The following is a 19,299-nucleotide window of genomic DNA, read 5'->3' as shown; positions in this document are numbered from 1 at the left end:
AGATAGATAGATAGATAGATAGATAGATAGATAGATAGATAGATAGACAGACAGATAGACAGATAGAGAGAGAGATAGACAGACAGAAAGAGAGATAGAGATAGACAGATAGATAATAGATAGTAGATAATAGATAGACAGACAGACAGATAGATGATAGATAGATAGTAGATACATAGATGGATAGATAGATGATAGTAGATAGATAGATAGATAGACAGACAGACAGATAGATAGAGGATAGTTGATAGAATGATTGATAGATATAGACACACATATATGTGCATATGTATATGTGTGAATACATATGTATGTATGTATGCATTATATAGATAAATTACAGCCCTTCTCTTTTTCCTAGACTTAGATTTGTAATCAGCACAGGGCAACCGGGCCACCACCCTTGAGAAGTAGGGAGGCTTTTTCCTCCCCATCAGAGGACATACTTCTTCTTCTGTGAAGACCATCAGTCTTGCACCTCCTATTTCTACCATCCAATGCAGCCACATGATGTGAGCCCACTCCTCACTGCATCCAGAGCCACCACCCTCAGAATCTCATCATCCCTGCAGCTCTCTCCCAGACCCTCACATGCCCTCTAATGTCCCTCCCCCCTCTGAATAAATAACAATGATAATAATGAGTGCCAATTTAGCCCATGATGCAGTTGAAGTCAATCAGTCAATGATTATTTTATTACCATGTGCCAGATGCTGGGGGTAGAAATACAAAGAAAGTTAAGACAGTCCTCACTCTCAAAGAGAGCGCCATGGTGGCTCCATCTGCTTGCCATTTCTAAACAAGGCCATCCAAAGAAGGAGTGTTGTGCTAAAAAAAGTGAAAAAAGCCATGACTGATGTTTAATCCTGTTGGTAGCTTTTGGGTCAATGGGGAACGGCAGCCAGACATGGCAGGTACCACTTCCGGGTGACTGTGGCCCTAGGCAACTTGACAGAAGCCTAAGAGAAGCAGTATAGATGGAGAGTTAGCCTCAGAGCAGGAAGACCTGGGTCCAAAAGCATCTTTGACACACATGGGCACAGATCACTCAACATGCCAGTGCCCTGGGCAACTCTCTGCTTCTATAACTTACAGAGAAGTCGCCACCCTTCACTGGCAGAGGCAGCGTCATCATCCGGGATTTTCACCTATCGGCAGGATCAGGATCCAGCCCCATCCCTCTCACTATCCCCAGGACAGGGAACTGAGCTCTGTCCGAATCGGGAGTGCCACCTTAGTGAGCCTTAGCAGAGATACAGACACCTCAGAATCTCCCAGCATCCAGGGTTCAATAAGAACAAAGCCACACTCCCTCTGTCCTGGGGGCCAAAGTAACAGATGAGACAGAGTTGCTGTCTTTACAAAGGTTGTTGCTTATTTGGGAAGAGAGAAGACAAATCGTTGCCACTCTGGGTCTGTTTAAAATGTGGGGCTGAGAAAACGGCTAAACCATCGGTGGCAAATAAAGTCCTGGTATATCACTTAACAACAACAACATTATCGAGGGCAGCTAGTGGGCACCATCGTGCACAGAGCACAGGGCCAAGAATCAGGAAGACTCATCCTCATGAGTTCAGATATAACCCCAGACACTTACTAGCTGTGTGATCCTGGGCAAATCACTTAACCCTCTTGGCCTCAGTTTCCCCATCTGTAAAATAAGCTGGAGAAGAAAATGTCAAACCAACCCAGTATCTCTGCCAAAAAAAAAAACCAAATGGGGTTACAAACACTTGGACATGACAGAACACTAAAATATTGTACCTAAATAATCATAGATGTGAATAACTCACAGAAAGCCATAAAGACATTGGAAATTGTGTGAAGCAAAATGAGCAGAACAAGGAGAACATTATCTCTGATACATACAATAATTTAAACAGAAAGAACACTAGTACGAAGCAGAAACTCCAGGCTGATTGTATAGCCCCGTCTTAAGCCCCGGAGGACAGATGAGCAGATACACCACCTGCCTGTCCTCTGAGCAGTGGGGAATTATGGGTACAGAACTTTGTGTTGGGTGTGGGGGGGGTGGCTATGTCCACTAGTTCAGGTTAGGTTTTTTTTTTCTTTTCCCTCTGTTACATGAGAAAGATTTACTGGAATGCGGGAAAAGAATACTGTAGTATATTCAGAATCAATTGATGAAAAACCAAAAGTTATCAATAAGACTTTTAAAAATATTAAGTATTAAATCGACAGACTAGTTTCTTTAAGGTCTCTCCTAGCTCTGAAATTCCATGACCATCTGAACCACTCAAGATCAAAGCAAGGCTGGTTGCCAAGCACAGTTAGTATTTCATCCTACCCATAACATGACAATGTCATTGACAAATGGTGGGAAGGATGAAATACTAGCTAAATACAAAGGGCTGGTAGGATAAAATGATATGACAACATGTCATTTTCTGTCACATAATGGTTGGGTGACCCTGGACAAGACACCCAACCTCTCAGTGCTTGCTCTCTCTAGGCAACTGTTTTAAGATTATAAATTGCAGAAAAGATCACCAACTTGGTAGAGAGAATTTCCTTTACAAAGGAAATCCCAGGTTCCATCCCTATTCCTGTCTTTAAAACAAGACTTTATGGGAGAAACCTTGTGGCCAAGTGAGAAAAAGCTGATCTTGGAGGCAGAAAGACCCAAATTCCACATTTGTCACACAATGACTTTGTCATCCCAAGCATTTTAAGGGCTCTAGGTGACTCTCAAAGACCATATAGTGTCTACCTGTACTGGCAGAGGGAGTTTTCTAACGTTGGAGTGTGCCATCCGTGAAATCATAAGTTCAGCTCCATCTCCACCCTCACTATTTGCTAATCCAGTGGCTGCCATTTTATTTCCCATTCCTGTTATTATTGATGCATTGTGTGATGCCTGGTTTGCCCTTTTAAAAAAAAAAGTTGCCTATGGTTACCTCACTAGACTGGACTTTATCCCATAGCTGAGATGATCATTATTCACTCATGAATTCAATCATTCATTGATTTTATAGGTATTTCATAAGTATTGATTAAGCACCTACTCAATGTGTTGATCAAAAGGACCTTCCAACTTGAATCAAACTCTTCAGTAGAATGCAGGCTTCTTGAGGGACTAGTTTCCATATTTTCTCTGTATCCTCAATACTCAGTCCAGTGGTTTGCTCATATGGCATGCTTAATCAAAGCTTTTTAAATTAGAGCATGTGGGGGAAAAAACTATTGGACACGGAAAGAGGGTTAGAGTTAGGTGTTTAGCTTTTCTGGTCAAAGAAGGCATTGCATGCCAATGGCTATGAAATGGCATTCTCTGTCGAAATTTCAATTATTATTTTCCCCACCTCTGGATTAACATTTGGCTATTGCTTTTGAAAGCTTTCACTATTTTACAACATGTTTTGCATAACAATCAATCAATAAATATCTGTAATTGATTTCCAAAATATAGCCTTACCTATAACTTTAAAATCTTGTCTATCTTTAAGTCTATTGTCCTGATGATTTCTGGTGGTGTGACCAGGTGGATAAATCTCTGGGCTTGTATTGAAGACCTGAGTTCAAATTCTGCCTCAAACGTTTAAGGGCTCTGTAACCCTGTATGACACTCTCTGTGTCCATAAAATGATGGTGTTACTCAATTACTTCTGAAGTTCCTTCCAGTTCTAGATCTTATGATCTTGTATTCTGTTTCACTGTTAGAATTAGATCTAGAGCCTTGCTCATTATATAAATGCTTGTTGGTTCCTTTCCTACAGCTTAATCACTTTTTAAATTATTTTTATTTTTTTTTCAATTTATTTATTTGTTTTTAGTTTTCAACATTCATTCACACAAGATTTTGAGTTATAAATTTTCTCCCGATCATTCTCCTACCCCAATCCCAAGAGAGCGAGCCTACTGAATACCCCTTCCCCCAATCTGTTCTCTCTTATATCCTCCCCCATCGCCCCCCTAACTTTCTAGTAGGGCAAGATGGATTTCTATACCCCAGTGCCTGTATATCTTATTTCCCAGTTGCATGCCAAAAAAAATTTAACATTTATTTTTAAAATTTTGATTTCTAGATTCATTTCCTTCTTTCCTCCTCACTTACCCCCACTGGGAAGACAAGCAATTCAATATAGGTTGCACATGCATAGTAATTCAAAACATTTCCATAGTAGTTATATTGTAAAAGACTAACTATATTTCCCTCCATCCTCTCCTGTCCCCCACTTATTCTACTTTCTCCTTTCACCCTGTCCCTTTTCAAAAGTGTTTGCTTCTAACTATCATCTCCCCAAATCTGCCCTCCTTTCAATCATCACCCCTCTTATCCCCTTCCTCCCTATTTTCCGGTAAGATACCCAATTGAGTGTGTATGTTATTTCCTCCTTAAGCCAAATTCAGTGACAGAAAGGTTGTTCCCATTCCCTTTTACCCTTCTTCTCTTCCCCTCCATTATAACAGTTTTCTCTTGCCTCTTTTATTTGAGATAATTTACCCTGATCTATCTCTCCCTTTCTCCTTCTCCCAATATATTCCTCTCTCACTTCTTAATTTTATTTTTTAGATATCATCCCTTCCTATTCAACTGATCCTGTGCCCTCTGTCTATGTATACATGTATGTGCATATGAACACACACATATATATTTATATACATATAGACCCTCCTATACATATATATATATTCCCTTCAACTATCCTCATACTGAGAAAAGTCCCATGTAGGAATGTAAATAGTTCAAATTTAATAAGTTCCTTATGATTTCTTTTCCCTGTTTACCTTCTCTTGCTTCTTGTATTTGAAAGTCAAATTTTCTGTTCAGCTCGGGTGTTTTTGTCAAGAGTACTTGAGAGTGGGGTGGCTAGGTGGTGCAGTGAATACAGCACCAGCCCTGGAGTCAGGAGGACCTGAGTTCAAATGTGACCTCATACATTTGACATTTACTAGCTACGGGACCTTAGGCAAGTCACTTAACCCCAATTGCCCTGCCTTCCCCCCTCCAAAAAGCAAAAAAAAATACTTGAAAGTCCTCTATTTTATTAGATGACCATATTTTCCCCTAAAGCATTACACTCAGTTTTTCTGGGTAAGTGCTTCTTGGTTTTTATCCCAGCTCCTTTGACCTCTGGAATATCATATTATAAGCCCTTCCATCATTTAACATAGAAGCTGCTAGATCTTGTGTAATCCTGACCATGTTTCCACAATGCAAAATTGTTTCTTCCTGGCTGCTTGTAATATTTTTTCCTTGATCTGGGAACTCTGGAGTTTGGCTATAATATTCTTGGGAGTTTTCTTTTTGGGATCTTTTTTTTTTCTTTTCAGAGGGGGAAAGTTGGGCAATTGGGGTTAAGTGAATTGCCTAAGGTCACATGGCTAGTAATTGTTAAGTGTCTGAGGCCGGATTTGAACTCAAGTCCTCCTGACTCCAGGGCTGATGCTCTATTCACTGCATCACCTAGCCACCCCTGGGATCTTTTTCAAGAGGCAATCAGTGAATTCTTTCAATTTATATTTTGCCCTCTGGTTCTAGAACATCAGGGCAATTTTCCTTGGGAATTTCTTGAAGGATGATTTTTAGGCTCTTTTTTTTATCATGGCTTTCAGGTAGTCCAATAATTTTTAATTATCTATCCTGGATCTATTTTGCAGGTTAGTGTTTTTTTTCCAATGAGATATTTCACATTGTCTTACATTCTTTCATTTGTTTGGATCTGTTTTATAGCATTTTGATTTCTCATAAAGTCATTAGCTTCCGCTTGCTCCAATCTAATTTTGAAGGAATTATTCTCTTCAGTGAGTTTTTGAAATTCCTTTTCCATCTCGCAAATTCAGCCTTTGAAGTCATGCTTCTCCTCATTGGCTTTTTAGTCCATTTTTTAAGGTGTTATTTTCCTCAGTCAGGTTGTTCACTCACTTTTCATGATTTTCTTGCATCGTTCTCATTTCTCTTCCCAATTTTTCCTCCACTTCTCTTACTTGATTTTCAAAATTCTTCTTGAGCTCCTCATGGCCTGTGATCAATTCATACTTTTCTTGGAAGCTTTTGATGCAGGAGTTTTGACTTAGTTGTCTTCTTCTGGTTTTATGTTTTTATCTTCTTTGCCCCAAAAAGTACCTTACGGTCTGATTGCACTTCCTCTGTTTGCTTATCAGGCCAGCCAATTACTAGACTTTTGAGCTCTTTGCCCCAGTAGAACTCTGCTTCTAGAGGAGGGAGAGAGAGAGAGAGAGAGAGAGAGAGAGAGAGAGAGAGAGAGAGAGAGAGAGAGAGAGAGAGAGCTGTGTCCCAGATCACTGGGGTTTGTGCAGTTGTCAGAGGTCTGAGGAGAGCACCCTCTCTACAGCCACCCCAAGCTCTGATGTACTGGCGTTCCTCACCCCAGGACATCCACCCAAGACTGTGACCCAGATTCCAGCAGGTCGAAGCACAAGTGATTACCCTCTGAATGCCTGCTTGGTCCCCTTGTGACCTGCAGGCCACAGGGGTTCCAGAGGCAGCTATGTGGCATTAGTTGCAGCCACCATACCTCTGCCACCCTGGGGGCAGGGGCCAGACTGTGCTCTTCTCTCACCCAGTTCCAACAGAGTTCCACACTGACATTTTACTTTCTCTTTGGTGTTCATGGGTTGAGAGGTCTGGAAACAACCACAGCTGCTGGTGATTTAGCCTACTGAAGTCTGCTCTAGTTGGTCTGGGCTGCAAGTGTGGTCAGGTGCGGCTCACACAGGACTGCACTTGGCTCCCACCTCAGTGCAATAGACCCTTCCTATTGGTCTTCCCGGACACCTTCAGTGGAGGATTTGTTTCTGGCTATCACTTTGTGTGTTCTGTAGTTCTAAAATTTATTTAGAGTCATATTTTAGATATTGGAGGTTGGTTGGAGTGGGAGCTCAAGCCAGTTCCTGCTTTTACTCTTCCATCTTGGCTCTACCCAGCTAAATTCCTTGATTTCTCCTAGACCTTCTTTTATCTTCAGTTTCAGACATTTTTCTCACTCTTGATAAGAGCTGACTTTTATTTCAGTACTTTTTTGCTATCTCAAAATATCTCAGTACATCTGAATCATGCCATAAAGGTTATGAAATTATCTGTCAAGGCTCAGAGGTTGAGTAGGAGGAGTTAGTGTTGGAAACAAGAGAACAAAATGACTTCATAACCAAGAGTTGGGTTTGACTCAATGGTAAAGCCTTGGCAGACTGGACTGCCAAGGCGATGCACAAGGCTCTGGTCAAGAGAGTTTTCTGGTGAACTCACCATTGCTCAGAAAACCCTACTCTCTTTCAATGTTTATAGAAAATCTTTCTAAAACATATGAAGTTTGAAAAGTGATTTGGAATTTTGCTAAGAAACCCACTAAAGCGTTGATGACCTTTGACCCAGAGATTCCCAAAAAGGTCAATGATTTTTTTTAAAAAAACCCTCCTTCAACAGAGTCCAAGAAGTACTATTGTTGTTGTTAAATAGCAAAGAACTGGGAACAAAGGAGGTGTCCACCGATTGGGGGACAGTTAAATATATTGTGGCCAGCTGGATGATGGGGTACCAGTCTTGGAGACTCATCTTCATGAGTTCAGATCTGGCCTCAGACACTTACCAGCTGAGTGACTCTGGACAAGTAATTTAAGCTCTGTTTGCCTCAGTTCCTCATGTGTAAAATGGAGACACGCTGGAGAAAGAAATGGCAAAACATTTCAGTATTTTTCCCAAGAAAACTTCATGGACAAACCCATGGAGTCACAAAGAGTTGGACAGGACTGAACTACTCAACAACAGCAAAAAGAGAGCTGGGCAGTATTTAGCCTGCAGGTAGCAGAGCGTTGAGTCCTAAGGTAAAGCTCCTCTAGCCCTGGACTTTAATTTGGTAGGGATTTGAGTATGGCAAGCACATTCTTCAAACAAACAAACCAGGAGCCATTTTGACCTTTAGCTCCTTCCTGTCCTTTGGAATTAGATGCAAACCACTCACTCATTTCGGTTTTCCATTGTTTAAGTGTATGTGGGGTTTTGTCTTGTTTTGGATTGGTTTTGGATGACCAAATTGCGTTAGGAAAATTGGCTTTCCTCCCATGCCTTGCTTTGTTGGAGAAGCCAGCATGACCCAAAGATGTCCCGCTCATGGTGGTGATTTTAGTCCCATCATCTTAGTTCACCAGTTTCTATCCAATCTCCCCAGCCAGATAAAAGAGGGATGTGATCTTTGAATAGATGTGCAGAAAAACAGAATAGGATGAGGGGATAAGAAAGCAGAAATTAAAATTCCTTTATTCTCAGTCCACTCCCTGAGCTGACATCAATACACAGTAATTGTAGGCTCTAGAATTTCAAAACCCAAGATATTTGACAGTTGAGAAATGAAAAGGAAAGGCCAAAACAGCAAGGATTACTTAACTGAAGCCAAATTCATAGAACCATAGATTTAGAGCTGGAAGCATCCTTAGTCATAGCTAGCATTTAGAGAACCCCTAAAGGTTTGCATTTGAGAATCATTTGATCCTCACAACAATGTTTGAATGTAACTGCTGCTATTATCCACATTTTACAGATAAGGAAACTGAGGCAAACAGGGTCACACAGCTAATAAATAAATGTCTGAGGCTAGATTTGGACTATAAGTAGATACTACTGCTATTACCATTCACATTTGACAGATTGGGGAAACTGAGTCTAGGCAGTTAAGTGATTTGTCCAGGGTCACACAGCTTATAAATGTCTGAGGCCAGACTTGAATTGTAGGTAGATACTATAGGCACCTTAGTTATTATTCTCATTTTTTAAAATCATTTCAGTTGTGTCTAACTCTGTGACTCCATTTGGGGAATTTTCTTGGTAAAGATACTGGAGTGGTTTGCCATTTCTTTCCGCAGATTATTTTACAGGTAAGGAAACTGAGGTAAACAGGATTAAGTGACTTGCCCAGGGTCACACAACTAGAAAGTGTCTAAGGCTAGATTTAGACTCAGGAAGATGAGACAGACTCCAGACCTGGTACTCTATCCACTGTGCCACCTAGCTGCACATTTTACAGATGTGGAAACTGAGCCTAGGAAGTTCATTGACATGCCCAAGATCATACAACTACTAAGTGTCTGAGGCCAGATCTGAAGGGTAGGTTGGTAATACAGGTACCTTAATTATTATTCTCATTTTACAGGTGTGGAAACTGAGTGTAGGAAGTTAAGTGACTTGACTAGCATCTAGCATCTAGAAAGTGTCAGGGGCAGAATGGAAAGCCCTGGACAAATTCAAGCAGGATCTCCATCCCATGCTGGAAATTCTCTTTCTGTATATTTCTGCCTCTCAGAGCCCTTGGCCCCAACAAGCTTTAGCTCAAGTGACCAAGATTTTATGGAGTTTCTGAAAGATAAAGCAATGTTTGCAAAGACCAGCCATGGCTTCCTCAAGTACAGGCCATGGAAAGCTTGTACCTCATTTTCTTTTTGTTTTTACAGGATCTCTAGTAAGTCAAGGGAATGCCAGAGACAGAGGGGTTTTTTTAATTAAATTTTATGGTTTTTAAGTGTCTCCCCTTCTTCCATCCTCATCCCCAAATGGACAAAAGACAAAACTCAGTTCCAAACATGGTGCTCACTCTCTCCTTGTGTTGGAGAGCTCCATGGAATCTTCCTAGTCATACCTAGTCCCCCATGTCCACAGACCTCTCTCTCCATATCCCTACATTTATCTTGGCTGGAAAAAAAATCTGTCTCTATTTCTTGGATTTTCCCATTAGGACTAAATTTGGAGCATTTTCTAGATCAGTTTGGAGGTGGTTAGGGGTGAGATTCATTATCCTGCTTTCCATTACTCTGCCATATTGTTTCTATACTCTTAGAGATCTAGTTTTCATAGATTTTTAGCAAAGCATCTGATAAATATCTCCTGTCATTCTTATAGAAAAAATGAAGACAGGTGGGATGGAAAATAGAACAGTCACTGAATGGCAGGATCTCAGATTTGAAATGTACCTTAGCAGCCACCTGGTCCAGCCCAGACCTCATAAAGATGTCCATTTATAACATTCTCTGAAAGCCTGACTGCAGAGCCGCAGCACTGACTTACACAGATGATTTTGAAGCTACTATACAGTTCAAGAAACCTTTTCCGTAATAGTGAACAAAAAACAAATTCAAGGCCAAGTCTGGGGCTACATGCAGACCACACAGAATATTGAATAACAAACATCACGTGGATGCATGTCATGCCCCACCCCACCTGCAAAATGGCAACTTTCCCCAGGGATACTGGTCAGTTCTTGGCATGGCTTATGGTCCCACACTCCCCCAACTTGTAAAATTTTGCACACAAAGCAATTTCAAGAGTTGGTGGCTATTTGTGTGCTTTTGTCTCCCCCACACTGGGTCTGGTTTGTTTTCTTTTAATTAAGGTCATAGAGACACTAGGCAATTGGAAAGGGTCTTGTGCCTGATGTCTCCTTTTAACTAGACCTCAACTACTACTGATGCTTCAAGGAAAAGACAAGTCTCAGGGAGGAAAAAGAGGTCTGGCAAGCAAACACCACAGATTCCTAAGCAGTTCGTCTGTGCCTCAAAATAGGCTTCTATTAGAACCATCTTTCTATTTAGTTTTAATTATAAACTTGGTCACCATTGACAAAAACTTTGAAATACACAAAATAAAAATGAAAGTATATGTAAATCATGAACACTAAACAAAACTATAGGAACATAAACCTAGACAAGGAAGAGACCTCAACCCCTTTTATTTTACAGATGAGTAAAAAGAGGTACAGACTAGGTAAATACTTGGCCAACACAACTGGCCCATCCCACAGGTGGGATATGAGCTCAGCTTTTCTTGATTCCAAATCTAGTGCCCTATCCATGACAACACACCCCTCTATTTACAATGTTAGATTTATATTTCCTTTAACAAAAATAACCAAAGTCTTGTTGGCTTCGGTGTCTTTTCCGATCTCTCTACACATTTTCTCAGATTTTATCACTATTGTTATTTGGGTGGAGCAAGATCTATGATTTGGAGAGGGAAGGGAGGTGAGAACTCCCAGTAAGGTATTCCCTCCATCAGTGAACTCATTTTCTTTTGGGCACTGGGAGGTGAAATGATTTGCCTCAGGTCACACAGCCTGTAGGCTTTGTGATTGGGATTTGAAGCCCGGTCTTACTGACTCTGAGGCTGATTCTTTCTTATTTTTATTCTGGTTTATGGTTGTTTTTGTTATTTTAACATAGTTGTAGTCAGTGTGTATATTTTGTTCTGATTCTACATTGATACTGTTCTCTTAAGATTCTATCAATTCATATAAGTCAATCCCATATTTGTATTTTTTTCATTTTTAGAAGTTATGGTTTAATAACATTAATTATAAGAATATTTCACTATTAATTCAGTCACTTCTCCCAATCATTAATCATATGGAATATTTATAGGGTTTTTCCATTGTGATTATTTTTATACAGTTAGCTCCTTTTTCTTCTCTTTTTTTAAACAACATATTCGAAACATTGTTCTAGTAGCACAGAATCCTTCTTCATGAAGTTTTGTAACTTATTTCCTCTTCCACATTGCTTTCCAAAAAAGGTCATACCAAACCACAGCTCCACAACTCATGGATGAATGCACCTGCTTCCCCACAGCCCTGCCAGCATTGCATTTTATTACTTTAAATATGTTTATAGATATGATGGAGGGAGTAAGGTGGTACCTGAGTGTTATTTTAATTTGCATTTAATTGATTAGTAGAGATATTCTGCTTTCCAGGGGGTTATTAATTTGTTTTCTCATTTTAGAAGTGCTAGTTCATATCCTTGGGATATTTATTTATTTTTTGCCTAAGAGCTTATAAATTGACTTCCATGCCCACCACCCAACTAAAAATTCTCTTTCCAAGGTCAAGGATGATTTCTTGGTTGATAAATCCAATGGCCTTTTCTCAATCCTCATATTTATTTTTAATCTCTTTATAGAATTTATAACCACTGACCACATTCCTCCTTCTCTCCCTCCCAGGGAAAGAGATTTGCTGATGTTGCTTTCTAGTGATTCTCATCTTGCCAGTAAAATTTATATGTCTCCATTTCCTTTAAAGTACCATCATCTATGTCTCCCAATATCTCAGTGTAGCACAGATGGGTGTGCTGGTAAATGTGTCTCCCCCCAAAAAAAATTTAATGGTACATTTTTAAGTCACTATTATAAACATTTTCTCCATCATTCCCTTAAGTCTAGATAATAAATAATGCACTAAATCAAGCCTCGATCTGTAGTGTTTGCTCATTTCCAAGGTGTAAATACTCACAGTGAAAATTTAACAATCAATTCTCACAAGCCAGTTCCAGTTGACCGCAGTTCACCTGACTACAGCATTCTACCCTGAACCCTCTTCTTTCTTCTTTGTTGATAGCTTATTATTTTCTCAATGAGGATAATTCCCAGATTATGAAACTAACCCTGAACTCTTTAATTGTCTCCTGGGCATCCCCACATAAATGTCCCATAGGTATCTCATCATCATCCTGTCTGTAACAGAACTTGTTCCATTATATTTTCCCTTAAATCACTTCTCATCATAACAATGTTATTTCTCTTGAAAATACCAACCATGTGCAAATCATTCAGGTTCTCAACCTAAAAGTTATCCTCATCTCTTCACTGTCCCTCAGTCCCCACATCTGATCAATTGTCAAGTCTTGTCCATCCTACTTTTCCAACATCACTTGGATGTGTTCCCTTTTCTCCACCCCCATCCCCAGCTCTGGCCATCATAACCTTATTAGGGCGATTATAATAGCATCCTAATTACTCCCCCCACTCCGCAACAATGTATCACAAGCGGAGCTACCTAATTAATATCTTAAAACGAATGTTCAACTATGACCTTCCTTTCAAAAAGTTTCAGCAGCTTCTCATTCATTGCCTTGAGGACCAAATACAAACTCTTCTGTTTGGCATTTCTAGTTCTTCCCAATCTAGCCAGCATATCCTTCCAGAAGCCAAAGTATACTGTACTACCCTTCGTGTACTCTACACTCTAGTTGAACTGGGCTACTTACTTGAGTACAACATTTCACCTTTCCTACTTTCATGTCTTTGCCTGGCATGTTCTCCCTCCTCACTCCTACCTCTTGAAATGAGTGACTTCTTTCAAGACAGCCCAATTTCCATCTTCTTCAAAAGGACTGCCCTGATTCCTCCAACTGATAATATATACCCCATATCACTATGTATTTTTTTTGTCTACATTCTGTATTTACTTGTCTGTATACATGTTGTATACCCCTATATCCTTCAAGCTCCTTGAAGGTAAAGGCTGCATTGCTTTCACAATTCCTAGTGTAGGATGCCTTCTAGGATACTTCCCCCGGCTTGTACCTCGTACTCAAGGATTGTATCTCCAGGGAATGCCTGTGACTCCCATATTCTATGTAACCTGTGGGTATGGTCTCCTAAAACTACATTCTTGAGCCCCCATCAATATAATTCCTACTATTAGTCAGCCTGTAGACCAAATACTTATCTAGTAGACCTTAGCAAAGGCATTTATTGTTGAAATGTTGTCATAAGAACCGAAGTTTGAAAATATCCCCCTTCCAAACTTAGGACACTGTCCCATAAATATGGCATCTGCAGGAAGTACATGATCAGACTCAGAGTACAATGGTAATACCGGGGTCCATTCATTTGTGGCCAAGGTAATTCATGTATATCTGATTCTCCAGAGCCCATCAACAATTCATTTTATTATTTCAAACATGTTTGCTAACCTCACAAAGTTTTGCAAAGTCCCAATGTCTTTCTCGTTGTTTTTTTTTTCTTTTTGGAAGGGGGAAGGTAGGATAATTGGGGTTAAGTGACTTGTCCAAAGTCACACAGCTAGTTTTGTGTTAAGTGTCTGAGGCCGGATTTGAACTCAGGTCCTCCTGACTTCAGGGCCGGTGCTCTATTCACTGAGCCACCTAGCCACCCCCCAATGTCTTTTTCTAGTGAAGTCCTCACTAACCTACTCATCTCCCATTTCAAGTACAATGTGTCTAATCAGAAGGTTGCTCTGCTGTGCTACCAGGCTCTACACAGCTTGACTCTTTAGTTGCCAGGGCTAACTGCATCCTGAATCCATAGTTAGCTCTTTCCTCTGTTATAAAAGCCCTACTCCTTGGCAAATTTAGGGGTAGAAAAGAGAAAACCCCTTTCTTGTTTCTCAACAGCAATCCCCTCTCAGGGGCCATGTTCTTCCTCAACTTCACGTTCATAGCTTGGGCTATTGATTGTTTAATCTATGGTTGACATTAATTTTTTGTTGTTTTCTTAGCAAAATGCCAAGCTCTCTCACCTCTTTAAATGCCCAGTGATATGTATTATAGGCATAATAAAAATAAATTAGCATCTATATAGTGCATTAATGTTTGCAAAATACTTTATTTCAGTTTTCTTCTTTAATCCCCACAGGAACTCTATAATAGGTGCTATTATTACCCCTATTTTTCAAATAAGGAAATGAAATTAAAAGAGTTAACCCAGATTCACATAACTGGTATCTGATGGATGAGGCAGAATTTCTACTCATCTTCCTGACTTCCAGTCAGGCACTCTGTCTCTCTTCTCTCCGTCTCTCTGTCTCTGTCTGTCTGTCTGTCTGTCTGTCTCTGTCTCTCTCTGTCTCTCTCTGTCTGTCTCTCTCTCTCTCTGTCTCTCTGTCTCTGTCTGTCTCTCTCTCTCTGTCTCTCTGTCTCTGTCTGTCTGTCTGTCTGTCTCTGTCTGTCTGTCTGTCTGTCTCTGTCTGTCTCTCTCTCTCTCTGTCTCTCTGTCTCTGTCTGTCTCTGTCTCTGTCTCTCTCTCTGTCTCTCTGTCTCTGTCTCTGTCTCTGTCTCTCTCTCTGTCTCTGTCTCTGTCTCTCTGTCTCTCTGTCTCTATCTGTCTCTCTCTGGCTTTTTCTAAGGACGCATTTCCCATGGTTGGCCACTAGATGGAGCGCTACGAAAGCAGCTGTTCAGCCAAATCCATATCATTTACTCACTGCTCCCGCCCGCCCCCCCAGCACCTATAGTGGGATGCTTCCATAGTATACAGAGAATGTTGGCTGCATCCCAAGAGGGTCATTTGGAGGGGGCGGGGCCATATTCTCCCGGGGTGCCCTCAATCAGCTTTTGAATGAAAAGAAGGCACCCCTGGAGGATGGCAAACTGCCCTGTTGAACTTCCAAGGTTCTTAGGGCACCACTTAGCTCATAAGAGAAGGACCAAGGGGTAGCTTCTGCCCTAGGTGGTCTTGGACCAATTTCCCCCCCCCCCCGGGAAGTGTAGATGGGAAATGTATGTAATGTTGTGTGTGAAGAATGAAGCAGGGGCAGTTTGGCTGGACCATGGAGTGCATGAAACATGGAGAGTAATCAGAGACACTAGTATATGTTTAACAACCGACTTGGGGCAGTGGGCGGGGCATACATAGGACATGCTTTTAAATTTAATCTGAATTATTAACATTCCCCTTCACTTTAATCTAACAAAGAAACAAAGAAAAATCAAGTCCTAGTTTGTAGCTTCTGCCAATTTCTAAGGTGCAAACGCTTGTACTGAAAATTTAAAAGTGGGCTCTCTTACAGGCAAGTTTGACCTGGCTCCAGAATACCCCTGGATAGTAAGGTTGAAAAGGGAGGGTGGAGTCAGATTGTATTGGTATTTAAATGTCAAACAGATGGAACAGGAACCACTGACTGTAGAACAAGAGACTGAACTGGCCACTTTATCTGCTGCACCCCCTAGTTTCATGAAATTATTGTATGCATGTGTGTATTGTGTATGCACACACACATATATGCACATATACATGTGCAAATACAATATATGACTACACATCTCTGCTAAATGCATGCATATGTTTACACACATGTCTATAAGCACATGCATAAGTTCATATAGCAAACATGTACGTATATGATATGCATATGAATGTACATGCTTGTTCATATACACATATGTGTATGCATTTATATATGTTTCTGTGTGTGTTTATAAAATGCCAGCTTTGATAGAGGGAATTTTTTTTAACCAACCAATAGAGTGATAGGTCGGCTGTACCCCCCCCCCAAAAAAAATAGAATAATAACAAGAAATCTCCCCAGTGAAAGGTGGGAACGCCCAACTCAGACTTTGAGAAATTTCCATAAGCTTCAGAATTGGAAATCCTCAATGAGTAGAGGCAGCTTCTCCTTAAACAGAAGAAGGGCAAAACCTCAGTTATGTATCACTCGAAATAACCCTCCCATCTCCTCCTCTACTCATAGCTTTCAGAAGGAAGAAGCCGATCACCAGAAGAGACGATATCCGAGATGTCACCAAGAAAGCCAAGCAAAACAAGACCGCCAATCTCCAAGGTACGTCCCAGGGTCCAGGCGAACTCCTGCCCACCCCCCTCTTCTCGGCAAGGTCCACTGGGGCTCAGACCGTAGGATGTCCCTTTAAGATCCTCGGGAGCCAGTGAAACGCTGTATGCTCTCTCCAAGGTCCTTTCTGAGGCAAGAAAGTGGCCCCAGACTTTGAAAAGTCTTTCAACAGCAAAGATGAAAACTACAAATGTTTCCTGGCTCACCTCAATTAACCAGAAAAAAAGCAAGGGGCAAGAAGGCTCTTTAGCATTCTGTTTAATTGGATCTTCCTGTGTCTTTGAAGGACTTTTCAGAATTCTGTTTCCAAATGAATTTTGCTTCATATTCCTCATAGCAGTTCCAAGACAGACATTAAAAGGCATTAAAGTAATGAACCAACGTGTGTGTGAGGAGCAAAGGACCAGTGTGCTTCTGGATCTTGAGACTGAATTTCACCCATCTTTTTCAATTTTTTCCAATAGCAAGCTTTTGTTTTCTTTCTCTTCCTCCTCCCCCTTCTCCCCAAAAGAAAAAAACAACTCATAGCAAGTACCCACAAGTATCCATAATCAAGTAAAACCAACTCCTTCATTGGACATGTGTCTCCTTCTCTGTATTTGGTCCATCTCCTCATTGTTGGGGCACCATTGTCATCACTGGCCCTCCAGAACATGGCAAATCATTGCACTGATTATAGTTCTTAAGTGTTTCAAAATTTTCCAATGCTGTCATTGAGTCAATGTTCTCCTGTTTCTTATCACTTCATTCTGCATCAGTTTAGTCTTCCCAGGTTATTCTGAAACCAACCCCTTCCTCATTTCCTATGGCACAAGAGTATTCCTCCACATTCTACCTATTGATCATTTAATTTCCCTAGTTTAGTCACAAGCTGTGATATGATGGTCTCAACTCTTTCCCCTCATCATCCTTCCATTCTAGGGAGAGAGCAGATACATGGGATTTATGCTAGAATGGATATCAGATGCCATCTTGTTCACCCTTATCTTTTGACAAATGAGACCTAGGGAGGTGGGGGATTAACCCAGAGGCACAGAGTTCATAAGAAAAAGAGCCAGGATGTGAATCTATTCCAGAACTTGAGATTACTGATTTATTTATAACTGAAAGGAGCCAACCTCAAGGTCATAGAGTCCATTCTATGGAGGAGAAAAGGGAAACCAAGGCCAAGAGAGATGATGAGAATTGCCTGAGGTCACAGCCAGAGAGTGGCAACTGTAATCCCAACCATCTGCCTCCATATGCTGTATCCTTCCCCTCACTGAGGAAAGGGTAGGTAGTATTCTTTGTATCTTTCATAGAGTAGATACAGTAAATAGGCAACTGGGTGGCTCAGTGGATAGAACCCCAGGTGTGGAGTCAGTAAGATTCCCCTTCCTGAGTTCAGATCTGACCTCGTACACTTACTAGCTGTGTGACCCTGGGCAAGTCACTTAACCCTGTTTGCCTCAGTTTCTTCATCTGTAAAATGAGCTAGAGAAGGAAATGACAAACCACTGTAGTATCTTTACAAAAAAAAAAAAAAAACCCAAATGGGCTCACGGAGAGTCTGATATCACTGAAAATGCAAAATGACCAAAAAAGACAGTAAATACTTGGGGAATGAATGATTGAATGGCCCAACATTGAATGCCAAGAGAAGGTAGGGACAGGAAGGTGGTACAGTGGATAGAACCTGAAGTCAGGAAGACCTGAGTTCAAATCTGGCCAGAGTGACTCTGGGCAAATGCCTTCACCTCTTTTTGTCTCAGTTTCTTCATCTATAAAATGGGGATAACATTAGCACCTCCCTCCCAGAGTCATTGCGAAGATCAGATGAGATTGTATTTGCAAAGCACATAGCACGGTTCCTGGCCTGTAGTAAGCTATATAATCGTTAGCTAGTTTATCTCATCTACTGAATGCTAGACATTTCATTTGTATTCTTCATGAGTGCTAGGCATACAAACAGTCGATGACGAATCAACCAAGATTTATTAAGCCCCTAATTTACAGAATAAGTCTGATACTGGCTGAGGTGCTGGGGATACAAAGACCACAGCAAGAAGAGGTCTTGCCCTCAAGGAGCTTACATTCCATATATAAACTCCACGAAATATGAAAACAAGGTCATGTCGATGGGAAGGTGCATGCAGCTGAGGGGATCAGTAAATAAAGGCTGCTGTATGGATCAGAACATCCTGATGAATCAGGCCTCAGGTTGCAGGACCCCAGAGCAGGGACAGAAAGTCTTTGAAAATGGGAAATCTTTACTCATCAGCTCAAGACCAGCTCTGTGAGGCTGACCTCGGAGCACGGAGGGAATTGTGACTTGTGAGACCTTGGGGACCAGGCAGACCAAAGCTACGCCAGATTTGCCAGAGGTCAATCTGGAATCCTACTGGACAATGTCAATTCTGCCAGAACAAGGGTCTTTCAGATGAGTAGTTATAGCTACTGCGCTTCTGTAGTCCTTTCAAGAAGGGCTGCCCACTCTCTCACAAGGCATCCTCTTCCCCTTCAGATTCCATTCTGATTATGAGATGTTTCCTTGCATCAAACTTAAACCTGTCTCTTGGTGAGGTCTAACCAATTACATCTGGTTCTACCCTCTGAGCTTACCTGGGACTAAGATAGCAAGGGCAGTTGAGGAGTGCCATAATGCATTAAACACTGGGCTTGGAGTCAGGAAGACCTGAGTTCAAATCTAGCCTTAGACACGTACTGGCCATATGATCCTGGGCAAATTATTTAACTATGTTTGCCTCAGTTTCCTCATCTGTCAAATGAGCTGGAGAAGGAAATTGTTCCAGCATCCTTGCCAAGAAAACCCCAAATGGGATCATAGAGTCAGACAAAACTGGAAAAAGACTAAAAACAATCATAAAAAGATGGGCATGCAGAGGTGAAAACTGCTCAGGACTGAAAATTTAGAAGGGTCCATTTTCTCACAGATAATTAATCTTCTGTCTTATCTTCTATCATCAGA

General features: G+C 41.0%; 1 protein-coding gene and 1 long non-coding RNA gene across 2 annotated transcripts in view; both read left to right on the top strand.

Annotated features, from left to right (window-relative positions):
* Window positions 1–17,246, top strand: part of LOC138164883 (uncharacterized) — a 50,274-nt gene extending 33,028 nt beyond the window's left edge. Inside the window, exon 3 of the long non-coding RNA XR_011169209.1 lies at window positions 16,233–17,246. This is a non-coding gene — a long non-coding RNA (uncharacterized lncRNA). The remainder of the gene's footprint in view (window positions 1–16,232) is intronic.
* Window positions 1–19,299, top strand: part of LOC138164885 (mesoderm induction early response protein 1) — a 485,607-nt gene that overhangs the window by 47,607 nt on the left and 418,701 nt on the right. The gene's annotated exons all lie outside the window — the stretch shown is intronic.

The sequence above is a fragment of the Petaurus breviceps genome, unplaced genomic scaffold (assembly GCF_028583685.1).
Source record: "Petaurus breviceps papuanus isolate PSGF00001 unplaced genomic scaffold, PetGlider_PUasm1.0 207, whole genome shotgun sequence".
Classification (NCBI taxonomy): domain Eukaryota; kingdom Metazoa; phylum Chordata; class Mammalia; order Diprotodontia; family Petauridae; genus Petaurus; species Petaurus breviceps.
The sequence above is the reverse complement of the archived record's forward strand: the minus strand, read 5'-3'. Positions and strand labels throughout refer to the sequence as shown.